This window comes from Mesocricetus auratus, unplaced genomic scaffold (genome assembly GCF_017639785.1).
Source record: "Mesocricetus auratus isolate SY011 unplaced genomic scaffold, BCM_Maur_2.0 Super-Scaffold_100004, whole genome shotgun sequence".
Lineage (NCBI taxonomy): Eukaryota > Metazoa > Chordata > Mammalia > Rodentia > Cricetidae > Mesocricetus > Mesocricetus auratus.
Window position 1 is genome coordinate 103,144,447 of NW_024429189.1, and position 18,475 is coordinate 103,162,921.

The 18,475-nt window shown below is 40.6% G+C and overlaps 1 protein-coding gene across 3 annotated transcripts in view; it reads left to right on the forward strand.

Moving 5' to 3' along the window:
• The first annotated feature begins 9,836 nt into the window (after positions 1-9,836).
• Snap25 (synaptosome associated protein 25) overlaps positions 9,837-18,475 on the forward strand; it is a 77,716-nt gene continuing 69,077 nt past the window's right edge. For 2 of the 3 annotated variants that reach the window (XM_005068687.3, XM_005068686.3), the window contains exon 1: positions 9,837-9,989. The gene's annotated coding sequence lies outside the window, so the exon portion shown is untranslated. Of the gene's footprint in view, positions 9,990-10,148; positions 10,173-18,475 lie in introns of those variants that run through there. The other variant, XM_021226379.2, reaches the window with a different exon arrangement.

The following is an 18,475-nucleotide window of genomic DNA, read 5'->3' on the forward strand; positions in this document are numbered from 1 at the left end:
CACCAGCAGCATCTGGAGCTCTTATCAGAGGTGTGGACACTTGGACTCTGCCCCAACCCCTCGAAACCAGCATCTGCAAAGCATTCCTTCAGCAAATCAGACCACTTGGAAAGCATCTATAGTCAGATTTACTACACTGAATGAGTCAACATGATGAGAAGTAACTCATCTAAGTGAAGCAATCCAGCATTGTTTGAAGTTGAGGCCAGAAGCCAGAGTTACTAATTATATTAGCTGATGTCTCCATTTTATGCCTAAGATATTGTGATCTTAATTTATACACCTTACTTGCAAAATAATCCCTCTACCCACAGCATGACATAAGCTTGCTGACTTCACATAGTACTTGGTTCAGCTGCCAATCCCTCTTCTCTTCACTGCCACCTTAGATATAGTCATTCTCCAGCTTTAAAATCATAAATTTACTTAACAGCATGGTCACAAATATCATGGTCAGGAAATCCATAAGCTAATACTTTAGCAGTCACTGTCCAGGACTTGGAGCAGACATAGTTTGCTATGAACACACTGTGAATCTGGAATTCTGAAATCTATCTAGAAGCTGGTTATTCAGATTGGACTGGCAGTACGAACTTGTTCCGAATCCAGAATCTCCTGCTTCACCATGACCCTGATGAAACAGCGTTAGCATCTTGTCAAGATCCCCAGGGAACTCATGTACACATATATGAAATGGATCTAAATAGGTACCATGTGTGTGGAAAGCAGTTGCCTAGAGTTAGAAGACTAAGCACCAGGGTTCCTTTGCCTCAGTTCCCTTGCTTGAAAAATGAGCAGACTATACTATTTTGGAGTTTTACTTGGCCTAAAGCTCTCTAGGACATCCATAATTTCAGGTCCCTAGCTTGAACAAACTATGACCCAAGCATATACATGGAAAAATAGAATAGTGACTCTACCAGAAGGCAATCAGGTGGACACTGTGGGTGGAATGGAAGATAATCTAACCAAAGATAATGATTTGTCTCACAAATAAAAAATAAAGTGCTGTGTGTCTATAACAAAGAGCTAGGGCTGCAGAGACAGGCAGTGAGCTCTAGGAACAGAGGGAAACTCTGTCTCCACAATGTAAGGTAGAGAAGTGATTGCTGAAGATACCAGCATCAGTCTCCGGCCTCCACACATGTGAGAAATGTCCCCACCCACAAGATTCAAGTATGAGAAGTTCAACCCTACCCCATGCTTTTGAAAAGTTACCCTAATAGTACACCAGAAGCCACTAATTATTTACTATAACTGATTTGATAATCTGTTTTTAGTAAAAGAACCACAGCAGTCTAGATCACCAGGGCTTTAAAAGGAAACAAGGATTGTATGGATGGAAAAGTGCCAGAAGGAATGAAGCAAGGTGACTCCTGGCCACTCATTTATCTGCCACCTGCCAAGCATTGCAACATCATAGGTATATCTGAAAATGAGTTTTTAATTATCAGGATTCAAGACTCATTTCCCCACAGTAAAATTGTGATTTCTAAAAATAGCCCACAAACCACAATGTGTCATTTAATTGTGGCAAAGTAATTTCTAAAGCCATTTTTAGGATACAAGTCAGTGGCATTAAATCCATCCACAATGCCATGTGCCAATCAGCAATGATCTAATCCAATACTCTTTTCATCTTACAAAGCTAAAGCTCCATGCCATTAAAACATAATTCCCTGTTTTCCCTTTGCTATCCAGACAATACCATTCAATTACTGTCCTCCAGATCCCTCAAGTAGGTGGGTCACACAGTATTTGTACTCATGTCACTGGCTTGATAAACCTAACAGTATATACTCAAACTGTCTCCTTGCTGTCCATGTATTAGAATATTCTTCCTTTTTAGGGCTGAAAAACACCCACTATATTTACAAACTACATTTTGTGTCTACATTTGTCTATCAATGGAACCTGAGTTGCTTCTGTCCATTGTGGATGTTGCTACGCACACCAACATAATTTCTTTATGAGTTCAACTTTGGTCTGTGTATATATTCAAAAGTGAAATCACAGGATCTCTTGGCAGTTTCCTTTCTTAAACTTTTTTTCTTTTCTTTTCTTTTTTTGTTTGTTTTTCAAGACAGGGTTTCTCTGTGTAACAGCCCTGGCTGTCCTGGAACTCACTCTGTAGACCAGGCTGGTCTCAAACTCACTAAGATCCACCTGCCTCTGCTTCCTGAGTGCTGGGATTAAGGGTGTGCACCACCACCACCCTCTTTTCTTTTTTAAACATCACTTGCTTTCCATGGTGATTGTACTATTTCCCACTCTCCAACAGTATACAGGGTTCTAGTACCAGCAAATTCTTTCCAATATGTATTATTTTTCTCTTTTACTTTGCTTAGTTTCTATTAGCCATTCATAAAAATTTCAATTGATAACCCATGGTTTAATACCCCTTATCACTTCTAGATAAAAGTACCCAACAAGAAGCTAGAAGAATGACTCTGAAACTCATGAATATAAAGGAGTCTAAGAATATGACCATAAATGTCTATATATAAAATGATGCTTACACTCAACGACATGAATTGGAATTTTGAAAACAATGTCCAACTAAAACGAGACACTGAGTCTCTTTATGTACTATGGTCAGTCCAGAACTTTGACAGATTTATCAGTATTCTGTGTTACCTGACATAAGATTTATGATAGGAAGTTTTCTGTGCCAGTTCCTGCTCTGCTGCCAACCAGTTGTGTAGTGTAAGATCTCCATGTAGTAAAAGTATGAATTACTATTAAATATATCTCAGAGATTTTTCATCAGAATAAAATGAAGATTATGTGTGTGATAGTGCTTGTCAGCTTGAACAGAACTGTAGCAATGGTAAAATGGTAGCTTTTGGAGTTTTTTTTTTTTGGTTTGGTGGTTTCCGGTTTGTTTGTCTTTGTTCTGTTTTGTTTTTATTTATTTATATGTTTTACTCTTTGGCTTAGTCTACAAAGCTTTTATGGTGGAAACTTAAAACAGGTACAATGGACATATGGAGCTCCTGGGGCTTGTATGGAACTCAGGGAAATGTCCAGATTAAACTGCAGGGAACCACTATTTTGCCATTTCAACCCATCTGCTGTGGCAATGGAAAGGCCAACAAAGAAGGAAGAAAAAAAAAGAGGCACCCAGTAAAGAGACCTCTGTAAAAGGGAGGGAGGAGAACAGTGTTAGATGAACCCAAGGTCAGGAAGGCAGAAAGCACACTGGAAATGGCCAAAAGGTTGTTGATGTAAGCTACGATGACTGGAGATTGGGAGTTTCTTAGCTAGAGCCTGTTGGCAGACAGAGCTTAGCTGTAGAACTAGTGGTACATACTAGATATGCTAACTTTATTCTCAGCTGTATCCTGAATCATTCACTTCAATCTGTACCCATCTGATCTTCTCCCCAACTCCTAGCACTCAACATCAATATTTATTTAAGAACTATTCTGTCTCTCTCCAAACTACTAGTATTGTTGTTCTGCTATGAGTTCTGGATAACTTTATTAAGTATTTGAGTACTGTTTACTTTGAGTATTGTTTGCTTTCTTTCTTTCTTAGGTAAATTACTAGGAATCAATCTTGGAATCTCCTCCTCAGTTATACTTTGTGTCAGTGGTAGCAGGGATGAAGGTATAGTTCCACTTGTTGCACTCAGCAACCTGGAAAATTCCTTTAGTTTTTTTTTTTAGAGAACCCTGTTCAGATACAGCTAGATCTTGACTTCCACACTGAGAATTGCAGGATGAGCCAGTATGAAGCAGAGCTGGTCTTTCTTAAAATAGCAATATACCCAGGGGAAGAACATTATCCACCAGAAAACATGGCTGTGAGGTTCTCTCTGAAGAGTCGCAATTTATTAAAAGATGTAGACTTTAAGCTTGTTGGTTAAAAGAAAGAATAAAACATGCAAAGGTGTGGGTGTAGGCTTCTCAGGGATATTTGAAAGTGTCTTAGCAGTAGACATATTTACCACTTGGATGGCTCTCAATTTATAGCTCAAAGGGCGACTAAGAAACTGTTTTGTTCCTTTTATCTCTCATTTTAATAGTGAGATTATAGGGGATCTCTAGAAGTGCCTTTGATAGGATTATAATCTAGTAAAATAAAACCAGAAGGCTCTAGGATTACACAAGCAATTTAGGACATGTCTTTTACTATGTAGTGGGCTTTGGTGGAAATCCTAGAAAATTATAGGTCTGTATCTAGGAAAAGAGACAAATGCTGTTAATTGTGTTGGAGTTTTTGATTCTAGACTGACAAAAGGATTCAATTCAACCAGGCTCTGATAAGGGGACTACTTTCCAATGTTCCCATAATTTCCTCCTTTCCAGCCTCAACCCCTCCCTTGTCCGTGCCCCAACCAAATTTGTTATTCAACCAACCAAACCAGTGGGTCAAATACTCATGCCCTCTAATGTTATTAATGAAAAAAGGCATACATAAATATATTAATGTAGACAGATCAGATGGTGTGGGAGGAAATGAATTTAATGGAACTGGAAGAGTATGAACCAATATACTGGATCTTTGAGTTCAAATTTCAGCTGTGCACATATTAGCCATATCCTTAGTCACGTTATTTAACTCTCAACTGTCTCCTTTATTTTAACCCAACTTCAATGTACTCCAATACCAAGAACAGTAATAGGTGTTAGATTTTGACTAATTGAATGGACTAATATAGATGATTAAGCCTAGCCTAGAACAAGTAAGTGATACATATTTTTATCTAACCTCGACATTAAAGCAAAGTTCGCGTCATTTCTTAGAGACATGAGGTCTCATTGAATTGATAGATTTATAGTATTTAACCAATAATTCACAAAAATGAGACATGATTCCATATGCCTCATCATTCCTTTGAGACTAGTGCACGTATGAGAAAACTGAGGGAAAGACAGGGTACAGACACAGACTAATTCTTCAAAGACTTCATGAAGGGTGATGATGATTTTGTTTTCAATTAGTCTATTTGAATTGGCTACTATTTCTCTTTCCTCCATCCTTCATTATCACAAAGCTATTCTCTATCTGGCCACAAGCATGCTCATGACTGGAGCTGCTTTGGAATTCATCCATGTATAAAAAGTCTGTAATGTATGGAAATATAAATACTACAAGTTTTTTTCTTATTTATGGAACCTTAATTTAAAAGTGGGGGTGGTATCTAGAAATGGCATCATGAGAAGAGAGGAAGAGATCTTAAGGGAGATGCGGGACAGGTACTAGAGAAAGTAATGGAACACATATAATAGAAAGAGAAACTAACTAGAGACAGGAAATGAAACAGCTGGGGTAAGAGGAGAGGATCACAGGGAAGATAGTGTTAAGGGGGAATGGATGAAAACAAAATATAATTGTACATATGTGATGTGATGAAACCAATGACTTTTTAGTCTAACTAAAATGTTTTTAAGTCTATAATCTTGGTGTATTAAGGAACAGGAGTGTGAAAGCATCCAGCCCCCAGTTGAGAGCAATCTCTTCCATTACACAATACTTAGTAAAAAACGTATTGCTCAAAGTTATACGTGTAGAATCTTATTTTTTCTTGACACAGTAAATCAGAAAGAATTAATACTTCTGGATCTCTCACAAGATATGGCCCTGTTTCAGATGCTTTGTGTAACAAAGTTAGTTTTGGAACTTAGACTTAGGGCATTTCATTCTTCCAAAAGCAACTGTGAAGGGGAACTGGGTTGGGGTGGGGTGGGGTAGCTACGAGAACATACAAGGAGAAGGGGGTAAACAAGTCGTATGGAAAGAAAACCAAGGAAGCAAACCAGCTCATCTATTCAGTATGTGCTCCTTTGCCCACACCTTGTGTCCTCCTTCCAATGTGTTGATGAATTATTAGGAGGTTCCAGGTATATCCCAAAGGAGGCTACTGGTGAAAGTATTTCCAAGCTGGGTACTTCTAAAATACTTCAGAGTTGACTTTAGAAAATTCATATAATATTTTATAAAACTGACATAATATCCAGCTCCCTTCTACATATGTTAAGACAAACACCACTGACAGCCTTGATCAGGAAAACTTCTTCTTCTTCTTCTTCTTCTTCTTCTTCTTCTTCTTCTTCTTCTTCTTCTTCTTCTTCTTCTTCTTCTCTTTTTTTTGTTTTTGTTTGTTTTATGAGACAGGGTTTCTCTGTATTGTTTTGGAGGCTGTCATACCAGCTCGGCCTCGAAATCACAGAGATCCACCTGCCTCTGCCTCCCGAGTGCTGGGATTAAGGGTGTGGGCCACCACTGCCCCACAAAACTTCTCCTTCTAGTAAATGGTGGCAACGCAAAAACTCATCACTACTATGAGAATAAGTGACAGATGAGTGCTAAACAAGACATTTGTCCCTCCACCCCACTATTCCCTGTTAAGGCTCAGCAAGCATTGGGGAAGTAGGGGTGGAAGGACTAGAATAGGGAGAATGGTTGTAAAATGTCAACTACTGGGCAAGAAACAGCCATCAGAATCATGAACTCACAAAAGCAGTTGTTACCTGCACTAGGTCTGAGAAAAAGAATGAGCCTGTCAACTGTCAGGTATGAATGGAGGAGAAACTCTAGGGCTCTACCACGCACTTCTGAACTGTTTGCTCCTGCCAGCTTCAGGGACTGGAGAGATGATTGCCTCCAGTTGGATACCCACTGATAACCTTACCAAGCTCCATTGAACACTTCCAATGCAACAGTTAACACAGATAGTCCCTAGTGAAGCTAAATGAACCACAAAATAAAATACATAGATTTAAACCTAGGGAAGAGTAGTAGACGTATGGGAGGAAGAAGGATTATAAAGATGATGGGGGAAAAACATAACAGAGTGTGGAAGAGAGAATAATAAGAATACAATATATGCATGCAACAAAAAATAATTCATAGAACTTTTTGTTATTTTTTTTCAAGACAGGGTTTTTCTGTATTGATTTGGAGGTTGTCCTGGAACTCACTTTGTAGACCAGGCTGGCCTCAAACTCACAGAGATCCACCTGCCTCTGCCTCCCAAGTGCTGGGATTAAAGGCATGTACCACCAACACCCAGCTTAGAAAATTTTAATGAAATTGTAGTTGTCAAAGTCAGCTATGGATCTTTGAAGTTTTTCGTTTGTTCGTTTTCTGTATTTATTTATTCATTTACATTTTGGAATTTTGGAGCAAAGTTTCACTATAAAGACCAGGCTAGCTTCAAACTTACTATATAGCCTAAGCTGACCTTGAACTCACAGTGAAGCCCCTGCCTCAGTCTCCCACTTGGCTATGAATCTTGAAATTTACTTAATATTCCAAGCGTAACCATTGTAAATTAGAATGCTTTGGGCCATGGTATACCAGAGAGCTTTGAGACATTGCACTAACATGTTTCCGTTTAGCACAGATGTGAGTTCCTCTGGGTTAGTTACTCTACATACTGGTTCTTTGCAGAGAAGACTCAGACAGCTGAATCATTTCATAGCAAAATATTTTTTGCCTTACTTCTTGGTGTGGGTCAGACTTTTGTAAACCCCAAGTAACTGTCAAGCATCCCCATGGAAGTTTTTGTTTGTTTTACTTTATTTTAATAAAATAATGGAAATAGCCCTGGGGGGATCTTATTATGATATTCAAAGTAGGTTAAGGACTATCTTATACACAGCAAACTTTTGTTTACCCAGTGTCTCTCAGATCAGACTTTTGTGCTCCCCAAGCTTTAAGAGACACTCAAACAGCATCGTCTTCTAAAGAAGCATACAGATCTGAGCAGTGCTGTCACCTCATTCTGCAGGGCCTGTGTTATTTTCTGTGATGCCCTGAGTCAGCCTGACTCCTTCCTACTCTGTACCTTTTGAAGATGTCAGCGTGAGGAATCTTCTGTTGAGAATTCAGAACACAAAGCAGTTCTCTCTGGTGATTGCCACATCACTTTCGCCTGCAGAACCAGCCTCTGTCAATGACGTACTTTTTTTTTTTTAATTTGGAAAATCCCCCGCCTCCATTCTTACACAAACTTTCTGCATGACTGGTTTCTAGTCGAAGGGTCATAAACATATTTTCTTTCTCCTCATTGCCTATTCCTGTTAGCTTTATAATGAAAGTAAGAGCTGGAATGGCAGTGGAATGAACACCACGCATATTTTCTCCTTCATCATATAGATACTTTAAATGTTGAATGAATAATCAGGTAAGCAAATTGCAGCAGCAACATTTCAGGAATCTGGATTTAATAAAAACCCAAACACCATCATCATCGCAAACATTAATATTTCAAAATATCCTTTGAATCGGGGTATCTTTAAGAAAAGGCGCAATCCCTTTACAAACAAGCCCCCCCCCCACACTTCAACACGCAATCACCTACAATTAAAAGCTTTATTAATTAAAGCTTTAAAGCCGGGGAGCTATGGTGTGCCTTGCGTGGGAGGGGGGTGAGAGCATGCGTGTGGGCGAGCGAGGTGTTGTCGAGGCGGTGCGTTTGTGCGCTGTTTTTCAGACCTAGTTTTGAACGCCCCCACCCCCTACGGCTACCTCATCTCCTCAGGAGTAGGAGGACTACTCCCCTCCACCTCCTCTCTCCCCCTACATTTCCGCAGCCAAGAGACAAGGATTTTCCATCGCCCAAGAGGCCATCAAGTTTTAAGATTGCAAGGCACGACTTCTAATCTCATCCTCCGCGGAAAAGTACAAACAGTTCCTCAGACGAGGTCCCCCACCTCCCACGCGCTCCCCAGCTCTCCCTCCCCGCCTAGAACCCCGACAGCCTCCCCAACACCTGTGAATCATCCAGAGGCTGAACCACCGAACTATTTGCATACCGCCTCCCGCCCTCCCCAGCTCCTGACGCACAGCAAGCGAACACAGGATTATGTTGTGTGGTTATTACTTCTAATCTCTTATCTGACTAGCAGAAGTAGACATTCTTGCTCATACCCAGCCCTAAGCTTCGGAGGGTCAGCCATTGCGAGTGCCTGCCGGGGTTTGTGTAATGAGTGACCCTCCAGAATTCTTTCCAGTCCTAGTCACTTTCCCTCCGGATGTCTGGACATGCATACACCAAGCCCTGGAGATGTTCTAAGAAACCCGAACATCACCCAGGCCCTGACTGCAAACTCAACCGGAAACGGCGTCATCTATTAGCCCTGGGCAAACAACTCTCAACTCAAAGCCCTGAGCCCTGCAAACCAGGGCTGGTAGGGTTAACTATCTTCCCTCTCCCTTTTCCCAGCTCAAGTGCTTATCTAGGTGATAGTTGCTCTGACGTACTTTAAAAGAAAGTGTGAGCCTTTCCCCAACTGGCCATGATTAAATGAGACCTCCAAACCTGCAATACTGCTTTGATACACCAATCACTCATAAAAATAGCAACCCCCTGTAACCTGGTCTCATAAGAAGCTAGTGACAGCGAAGGGGAATGCCTCTTCGGACCCACCCTCCTCTTTTGAGAAAATAAATCGCAACCCTCTCTACTCCTCTGTCTTCCTCTCCGGTCTGTGACTCAACCAAGACAAGTCAGCAAGAGAACGTTTTACATATAAATATGAATGTATTTACATTATAATTATATATACATTACATACACTCGGATATACATACATATATTCACATGTGCATACCATAGGCAAAAGTATAGGCCATCAGGGAGACTGTTTTCCCAAGACCGTTCTAAAATGGAGTCAAAAGAATCACCCCCATTTAGATGTTTATAAAAGACTGAAATAAAAAGGTTTGCTGCAAAACGCTCGGGGAGCTGAGTCAAGCACTCCCGCACCTCCCGGCTCCTCCCCTACCGCCCCCAGCCACCTTCCTCCCTCCGCCCTCCCCCAACACACTTCCTCCCCGCCCCTCGAGGAGCCGGGCTATTAAAAGCTGCTGACGTCAAAGGAACGGCCATCTTTGATGAGGGCAGAGCTCACGTTGCATTGAAGACGAAACCTCGGGGAGGTCAGGAGCTGTCTTTCCTTCCCTCTCTGCTCTGTGGCTCCTTCACTCTTGTGACCTGCAGGGATCGGCGGACAGCATCCTCTGGAGAAGCCAAGGTAAAGAACCCCTTCCCCAGCTCGTGGTCCTGGCCCTGGATGGCCGCATACACAGAAGGGACCGCAGCTGGCAGCCCAAGTGAGCCTGGACAAACACAAGTGTTGGTGCGCTTAGGGTGCGGTATTCCCTATGTGCACGTCTGCCTAGACTCTCGCCTGGGGCTGCATAAAAGTATTTTTGAGGTGAGCTGTTTGGAGAAGGAATGAATGGGGACACTGCAGATGGAGCGGTGGGAAGAAACTGCAAGGATGTGTGCAGAATAATAACTTACTCTTTTGAAACAGCCATGGGACCCTCTTCCATCTTGCGATGCAGTTTGGGGATAGGTTTAGGTTATTAGGGTTATGGGTTTCTTTCCTTTTTTTTTCTTTCGAACCAAAAGCAAAAGCAAAACACGATCTTGTCGTTTGTTCTAACTGTTGTCTTTAGGGCGCTGCTACCCAAGGGAGATAAGAAGGCAGGGTGTGGGCGCTGGGGAGGCAAGAGGAGAAGGGGGGAGTTCCCGCCCCGGGCAAGCTGAACTGCGGCGGCGACAGCAGCCTCCATGCCCCGCAGACTTGATTTATGCCGCCTGCCCCCTGTCAGTTACTAGCGGGCGGGTGGTGCTGGGTGGGAGAGCTCCGTGGAGTGTTGGAGAGGTGGGCTCGCCTGGAGGACTGAGGTGGCCAGAGCTCAGCACCCTGGACAGGAGTGCCCAAAGCCCGCGTCGGCGCCCTGACCTTTCAGCACCGCGGACAGCGATCAGGCTGCAGCGCCGCATTACCTGCTGCAGAGATGCCTGGTCAGGGCTGGAGGCCAAATTTTCTCTTTGAGATCTAGGTCTTACAGAAAGTCTGAATAGAACTGGAATACTAGATTAAAAGGAAGATAGGAAAATAAATCCCATCAACGGGGATTTATTTACAGACAATTGCCTGCTCTCCTCCTCACCTCCCACGTAGCTTGAAGAAATTATTGACTACTTGGAGAAACCTTCTGTATTTCTCCGTGTGCCTTGTTCTAGATAGAAAATTAATACACTCTTAAAAACAGTCACTTATCCTCCATATGACATGAAAATTGTTAACGTTTTGTGATTAATACAGGGGATATATGTCTGTTGATATTAGGTGAGCCGGAGTGGGCATATATGAAGATGTTAGTGCAATCTGTTTATAGAACAGCTCCCTCCCTATATTTTATTTAAAAATATGAATTACCTAAATTAAGTAGAATCAATTTTAGGAGTGAATCCTCCTTATTTCTCAATTTATCCTTAAAACTGGATATAAACATGCATACACATATAAAAATGCTTATCTCTTTGGCCATGGTTTTGGAGTTAGCATAATTCCTATCAACACTGGTTATGGCAGATTGATTGCTTTAGATTTTGACATTAAAAGTCATCATACTTGAAAGAACCCAACCATATCCTTCAGGGTTGTGCAGGTGACAGAACCATGGTACTAGGCTGAAACAGGAATCTGACCCCAAGATTCACTGCAATTTCTATTATGGCACTGCGGGATTTTGCTGAGGTCATGATAACTATTTTCTTCTCTGAAGATTGGAGACTCTTCATGGGCCAGAATTCATTACAAGGACAAATATGTGTTTGATTTAGATTTTCATAATTGTCATGAAAGTATCAGGACTGAAATTATAAGCTTTCTGCCATTAGTAAACAAGACTGATAGATGCATATGGAAGGATATATATATATATAATGCATTAAATAAATGCTAGCATGAACCCTTTTTAAGACCTCCTCTCCACAAAGGTTTTAATTGTGCTTTTTAGTCATAACTCCAATAATCTGTGTTTTAGAAATACTAAAATCCCTTGTCTATGTAAAAGGTTTGTTTTATCCTCAGTTATTTATTTCTGGGTTACTTTTCCTTTTCATGAAAAGCCATGTATTTCCATGTATCTATATGCTGATATAATATCGTGTATAGATGTAGATTGCTTCAGTGGAAATATAATCAAGTTATGTAGCTGCACGGGTGTTTATGACTTGTGAATCTTCAATATAATAAACAACTATGCTTCATTGATGGAAGGTGGAGGAGAAAATATGGATAGGAGTTTATTTAAATGCTCTAACATTATAGTGCACACAGAGACAGCTCTGCGTAGCTGCATCAAATGAAAAGCCTAATGCTGCCTGAATTATGTGTTTGGACATCAGTAATTACTACTTGGTTTATTTGCTAGTGGAAGATGAAGGAAAGGGGCACAGATCTGCAGTAAAGCCTTCAAAGGATGCAGGGCTTGGAGTAAGAGGTAGTGTGGACAATTATATAGCTAAATATAGCCCAGTTAGCTGAGAACATAAAGGAAAATATAACTGGGACATTGACTTAGTATTTATGTCACTGACAATCTTCATCAGGAAGATAATAAGATTTTTTTCTTCATTTTAAGCTTGAATTTTGAAAATTCAGGGCAATACGATGAAAAAGACAGGAGCAGAGGGGTGTGACGACAAGCCAGAAGACAGTCACTAGCCTCTGTGATAGTACCTGCTTGTTTGTTTATTGTTTTCTGCACTTTGGCATCCCCAACACAAAATAATTTATAATTTCTATAATCCTTCATGGTAAAACCTCCCAGGAATTTTCCTTTCTAAAATATGCACAGCTCCATGGCAAACTGTCCCTTAATTTGTTAGAAGATGTTCCTAAATTCTGAATGTTAACCCCAGAGTAAAGGTTATCAGTTAACAATCGATTGCTCCTCTGATGACACCTAGCAACTGCGCAGCAGATGGCCTTCAGGAGAACATGTTGGCTTTGACCATTAGTAGAAATAAAAAAAATTCAATCAAGAAATTGAAAGAGGAAACAAAAGAATATTGTGATTTTTAAATGATATACTATCAAAAAACAATGCTTTGTGTATTATGAAATTGCTTTACAGCTCTGAAAAGGTAGGAAAATTCATGTTTTGGCTGCAGCACTGGATACATTTCTGCAATGTCATCCCTTGCCAGCAGGCAGCAACCTAATAGGAAGATATTGATCAATCAGGAAGCACCAGATACATAAATGAACCCCATGTGGGGTATAGAATTTCATGGTTATATGGTTTTTGACCTCAGTAAATTTAGCATCTAGCTATCTTAATGGAAATAGTGAGTAATAAAACATACCGCATAATACCAGGATGAAAAAGCAGTAAAACATCAGGAAAAATTATTAGTGTAAGTAATTCATTTCTAAGTAAAATGACCAATAGTAAAGAATACAGTTTCATCAGAGGGCAGAATGAAAGCAAACATAGGACTTAAGCTGGCCTTGGAAGGTTAAAAAGAAATTAGAGCGGTCTGCTAAGTAAACAACTTTAAGTTATGTAAGCGAAGCTGTGTTCAGGGAACCCTGAAAATATCTGTCCGTTTGGACATAGCTGAAAGCTTGTGTAGAAAAATTTTCTAGAATAGAATTAGAGCCTCCTATGGAAGGCTTTGAATATCAAGCTTAGATTAGATATTATACTCTAAAGTTGATTTCTGAGCAGAAACTGATATAAATAAGAAAGCAACCAGGTTCTGGCTAACATCCAGGAATTGCTATTGACAAAGGTTTAATCCACAGTAGAAGGAACTGTTGTTTCATCATGGGGGATTAATTAAAAAAAAACTCCATCCTGCTTTTAAACATCATTTATCACTCGTTGGTATATGTATATCTACATGAGCACGTCCTCCTTGCCCATAACCATAACCAAATTGTAGTTTCCCTTTTCCATTTTTTTTGCTTTTTTAAGTAATTTATTTATTCTTTTAAATTTTATTTCACATTCCATCCACAGTTCTCCCTTCCACCCCTTCTCCCAATTCCCCTATATTCCTCCCCAGCCCACCCCCAGTCCATTCCTCCTCACAGGTAAGGGCTCTGATGAGGACTCAACAAAGTCTGGCACAATTCCCTTTTCCATTTTTAACTAAAACAAATTATTTGAGATGAGATCATGCTAAGGGAATTAAAAAGCCAGTCAGGACCCAGGTGATCAGAGGTCCTGGAAAGTATATTTGAATAATAAACATGGTGTAGAATTCTCTCTCTCCCCTCTGAGTATTCCAAATTGGCAAATGCACTGAATGAATGGCAGGGAGGGGTCAGTTCTTCATATGTTTCATGCTGCATGGCAAAAAGAACCAGGGGAGATGATGACGGGAAGCTAGGATGAGCTTAGGTGGAGGATAGAACACATTTCTTTGCCAGCTATACTGACTGATTCTTTCTGGTTCCCTATATCCCAGAGCTAGACTGAAGTCTGAACTATGTAAATTCCCTTTTTAACCCTGTAGATACCACTCTCATGATAGAGCCTCAAAATTCCAAATAGTGACAGAAACACTAATGCAAAGGAGCCAACAGCCTCATCACTGCAGAGGAAGAGACAGCAGTTACAAGTATAGATTTTGTTACTTTCCTTCTGACTATGAAACCGAGGAGATTTCCCTATTTTGCTGTTTACCAAAACATTGGCAGGAGAAACATGATGGGATAATGTTTTGATCTCTAGGCTCACTGCCTGGGGGAATAGAGGAGGTGATGTCATTTAAGTTTTAGGAGGAGACTGTCAAGCTGGGTCCAGAGGACCTCTCTCAGGTAAGAGGAAAGGAAGAAATGAATCGCAGTGTCAAGGAAGGAGGACACGGTGAGTGGAGAAACTAGTTCAAAGAAATTGGTGTCATGAAAGGAAAGTGACTTCAGAATTGCTATTGTTGGTATAACAATATCTGTGTTTTCTACGTAATCGTCTTCACTGAGATTGCTTCATTTCTCCCTTCGGAAAAGTTCAAGTGGATTCTGATTTGAAATGAAGTATGCAAACTACAGTCAGATTTGTCAGATGTAATGCTAAATAGCATTTAGTAAGTCATGAATTTGATGTAAAAGGATGGAGGAACCTAAGGCAGTGACTAATCCGAAATGCTTCAGGGGATGAGGTGGCCTGAGCCTCCCCTGCTGCTAATTCACCAAATGTTGGCAACAGCTTTGTAATCAAGTTACTCTTATCATTTTGGTTTTGTGGTGAGGTAGTTGAGGTAGAGCCAAAACAAGCTAAATGACTTATCAGAGAACAGAACCAGGAATAAATGTATTCATCTTGACTATAGAGACCAGGCTGTAAGCTAAATGTACTAGGTTACTTCTTGTGTCATCAGCTTTCCTACTAATCAAATGAATCATGGTGAATACACATCGATTTATTGGTAGAAGATAGATGATAGATAAATTGATTGATAGATAGATAGATAGATAGATAGATAGATAGATAGGTTGACTGATGTATTGATTGACTATTTGTGTGCTAGTGATTGAACCCAGAGAATTGAGCATTATACGCAAGCACCCAATCCTCAAACTACTACACTACAGGCCTCTGCACATGATTTTTTTCCATCTTCTCCTCCTCATTTGTGTAGCAAGGCATTCCTGCGAGGATGCTGGCTGGGAGCCAGGAGCCCCACTGCTATCCCGAAGCAAGTGTTTGTAATTTCCTGTTGGAATCAGTCTCTTAAAAACTCTCCTGAGCACTATAAAACTTGATCTCCTCATCCACAGGCTATGTTGGTCAGTATTACTGCCATTCAGATGCAGCTGAAATCCCCCAGCAGTGCCTGTGGGTCTCAGGAGAAAGGCTTTCAGCTCCCATTGTCCCAGCAATGCCTTGGTTACCAACCTGCCTTCACAGATCGTGTGATTCACAAATCCCAGTATCATATCCCTTTCTTAGTCCCTTTTTATCCCCCCAGCAAAACATTATTTGATATCATCTTTCTGGTCAGACAAGAAATCCTGGCTTTTGCCTCAAAGCTCTGTTCTACTTAGTCACTGCTTTGAGTGTCAGCCCTCCTTCTTCGTCAGATTTATAGTCATCTGGGCATGCTATGTCCTACAGCCTTCCCAAGCATTTTTAAAATAAATTATTTTTAAAATTTTGTTTTAAGATTCTGTTTTGATCAACTCAGTGTGTCTAACTTAAGGCGATGTATTGACTAACTTTTGCTTTTCATCTGCCCCTTAGAGGATAGAAAAGATACCTTTCTCTCTGATAGGCTAAGTATTTAAAAAGTAATATTTCTATATGACCTGAATCACTTAATACCAATAACCAGTACAAAAGTTGGTCACACAGGGCTGAGGGTATAGTTCAGTGATGATCACTTGCTTACCATTTGTTAGAACCTAAATTCTAGCCCCATTACATGGAAGCTCACATATCTCAGAAAAAAAAGGTTGCTTTTTGTCTTTCTAATGTCCTGCAGATTTCAGTGTTGTTCCATCCAGGTAAAGTGTTAAAAGGCAAGAAGAGATCAAGCAAATTGTTTTTGTTTGTTTATTGCTGACTCAAAAACATTGGCTGTATCAGCAGTTAACCTGTTGTTATCAACAGATCTGTATCCCCAAAAGAGGGAGGGGATGCTACTTAAATATTAGTGTCTCCTTTTCTGTCTGGAGAAAGTAAATTTCCATGCCTGCTCGGGGTTGATGCTAAATGGCTGCTCTGCTAAATTTACGGCTTGTTGTTTGATCAACAAGAAAGATGTGTCTGATCCTTCTGCTGTTGCTGTTTTGGCCTGATAGTCTGAAGATGGATGGATCTGTACTATCTGCTGACTCACTTCTTGGCTTCCAAAGGTGGTCGGTCCATTCCTGTACTTGAAGGGTAAAGCGATTTTATTCCAAAGTGACAAGTTCTACAAGCTGACCAGCCGGCCTTCCCTTTCACTTCTTTTTTTTTTCCTATGACACCAGTTCTAGGTTTTTTAGCTTGGTGGATGATGTCTCATGCCTGCAGGCTTGAGATGGTGCTTTCTGCCATGTCCTGGAGAGCATGAGTGGAAATGAAAGCCTCACTGATGCCCTCCTGAGGCCGGTGTTCAGCCCTGCACTCCTGCCTCATTTCTGTTTTAGAGAATTCTCTCAGATAAGCCCAGAGCCCGGCAAGCTTGACTGGATTCCCTTTCTATGGAGAGTGTGGGCTAACCTGTTGATCTTCTTTATTTATATTTCTCTGTTGTGCAGCTTCAGAGAAAACTGACTGGAAAATGCAAGAGTGAATTTCTTAAATTCCCCTGCAGTTAGTATAGGTTGGTCTGATGGCTAGCCATAGATAAGTCACACTGTGACATCTTTATTAAGAAATGGAAAGTAGAGGGAGAGAAATTCCAGAAAGCCTGCTGGGACGATCACTAGGAAGTTGTTTGTATATGAGGTAGCCCTGTCAAATATTTTCTATTTTAATAACTTCTTCAAGAGAAGATTTTTGCTAGAAATCAAAATCATATTCCTGGTTTATGTTTGAGAAATTACTGAACATTTAGGCATTTCTAACTTGACTGTCCGTGAATTCCTCAAACATAATCAGTGGTTTGCTATGAGACTTTCATTCATTCACTCAGCAAATATTTTATGAACAAGCTTTCATTTACCAAGAAAACTCTGTATTGGTTCCATAGATACAGCAATAAATACGTATGTTTCTGCTGCCAGTATGACATGCTGAGCATACCCTATCCAGACAGTAGTATTTTAGGAGGTAGGTTTCAAGTAGGACCTTTTAAAACACAACTTAGAAAAGAACATGGGAGGCTGTAAAGATGACTCAGTTAATAAATTGCTTGCCTTGCAAGCACAAGGACCTAAATTCAGTTTCCAGACAAACACACACACACACATACACACACACACACGCACACACACATGCACGCACGCACACACACGCACGCACACACGCACACACACACATACACACACACGCGCGCACACACACACATACACACACACGCACGCACACACGCACACACACAAACACACACACATACACACACACGCACGCACACACACACACACACACACCACATAAAAAAATTCAGCAGGTGAAATTGGTCTGAATGAAGGTTTCTTGCACTGGCTAGTACCCTCCTACAGCAAGATTACGGTATCGTGAATGAGTACGTTAAGAAACATACTTGGTCACTAGACTAACAAAAAGTAAGCTATGACTTTGTGTAAATTGTCTTCATTTACATGGTAATGACTAGAGATATGTATCCCTTAATATAGTTTTATATTTCAGCATCCATCTTCATAGGGATGTCTCTAGACTACTTCTTAACATAAAGAAAGAATAAAGCGTCAAAAAACATGACATCTCCTAGGCTAGAAAACTTCCTCTCCAATCTGAAACTCATGGAACAATGCAAAAACAAGGTGGCCAGGAGAGAAAATGCAGTATTTTTGTATCTTGGTCCCCTGGAAGCTCCCCATTATGGCCCATCATTCATAGATTCAGAATAAAGTACAATATAGGTTGGCTTCCAAGCCCTTACTTTTAGAAGTTGACTTCTGTTTATCATTTAACAATGTTCCCACCTCCCTTGAAGGTTTATGGCATGCCTTTATAATTACCTACCTATACATTTCTCTTCCTTAGTAGAAAATGGAAGCCTAAAGATCACAGACAAAAGCTCTTGGTTCCTTAGTGC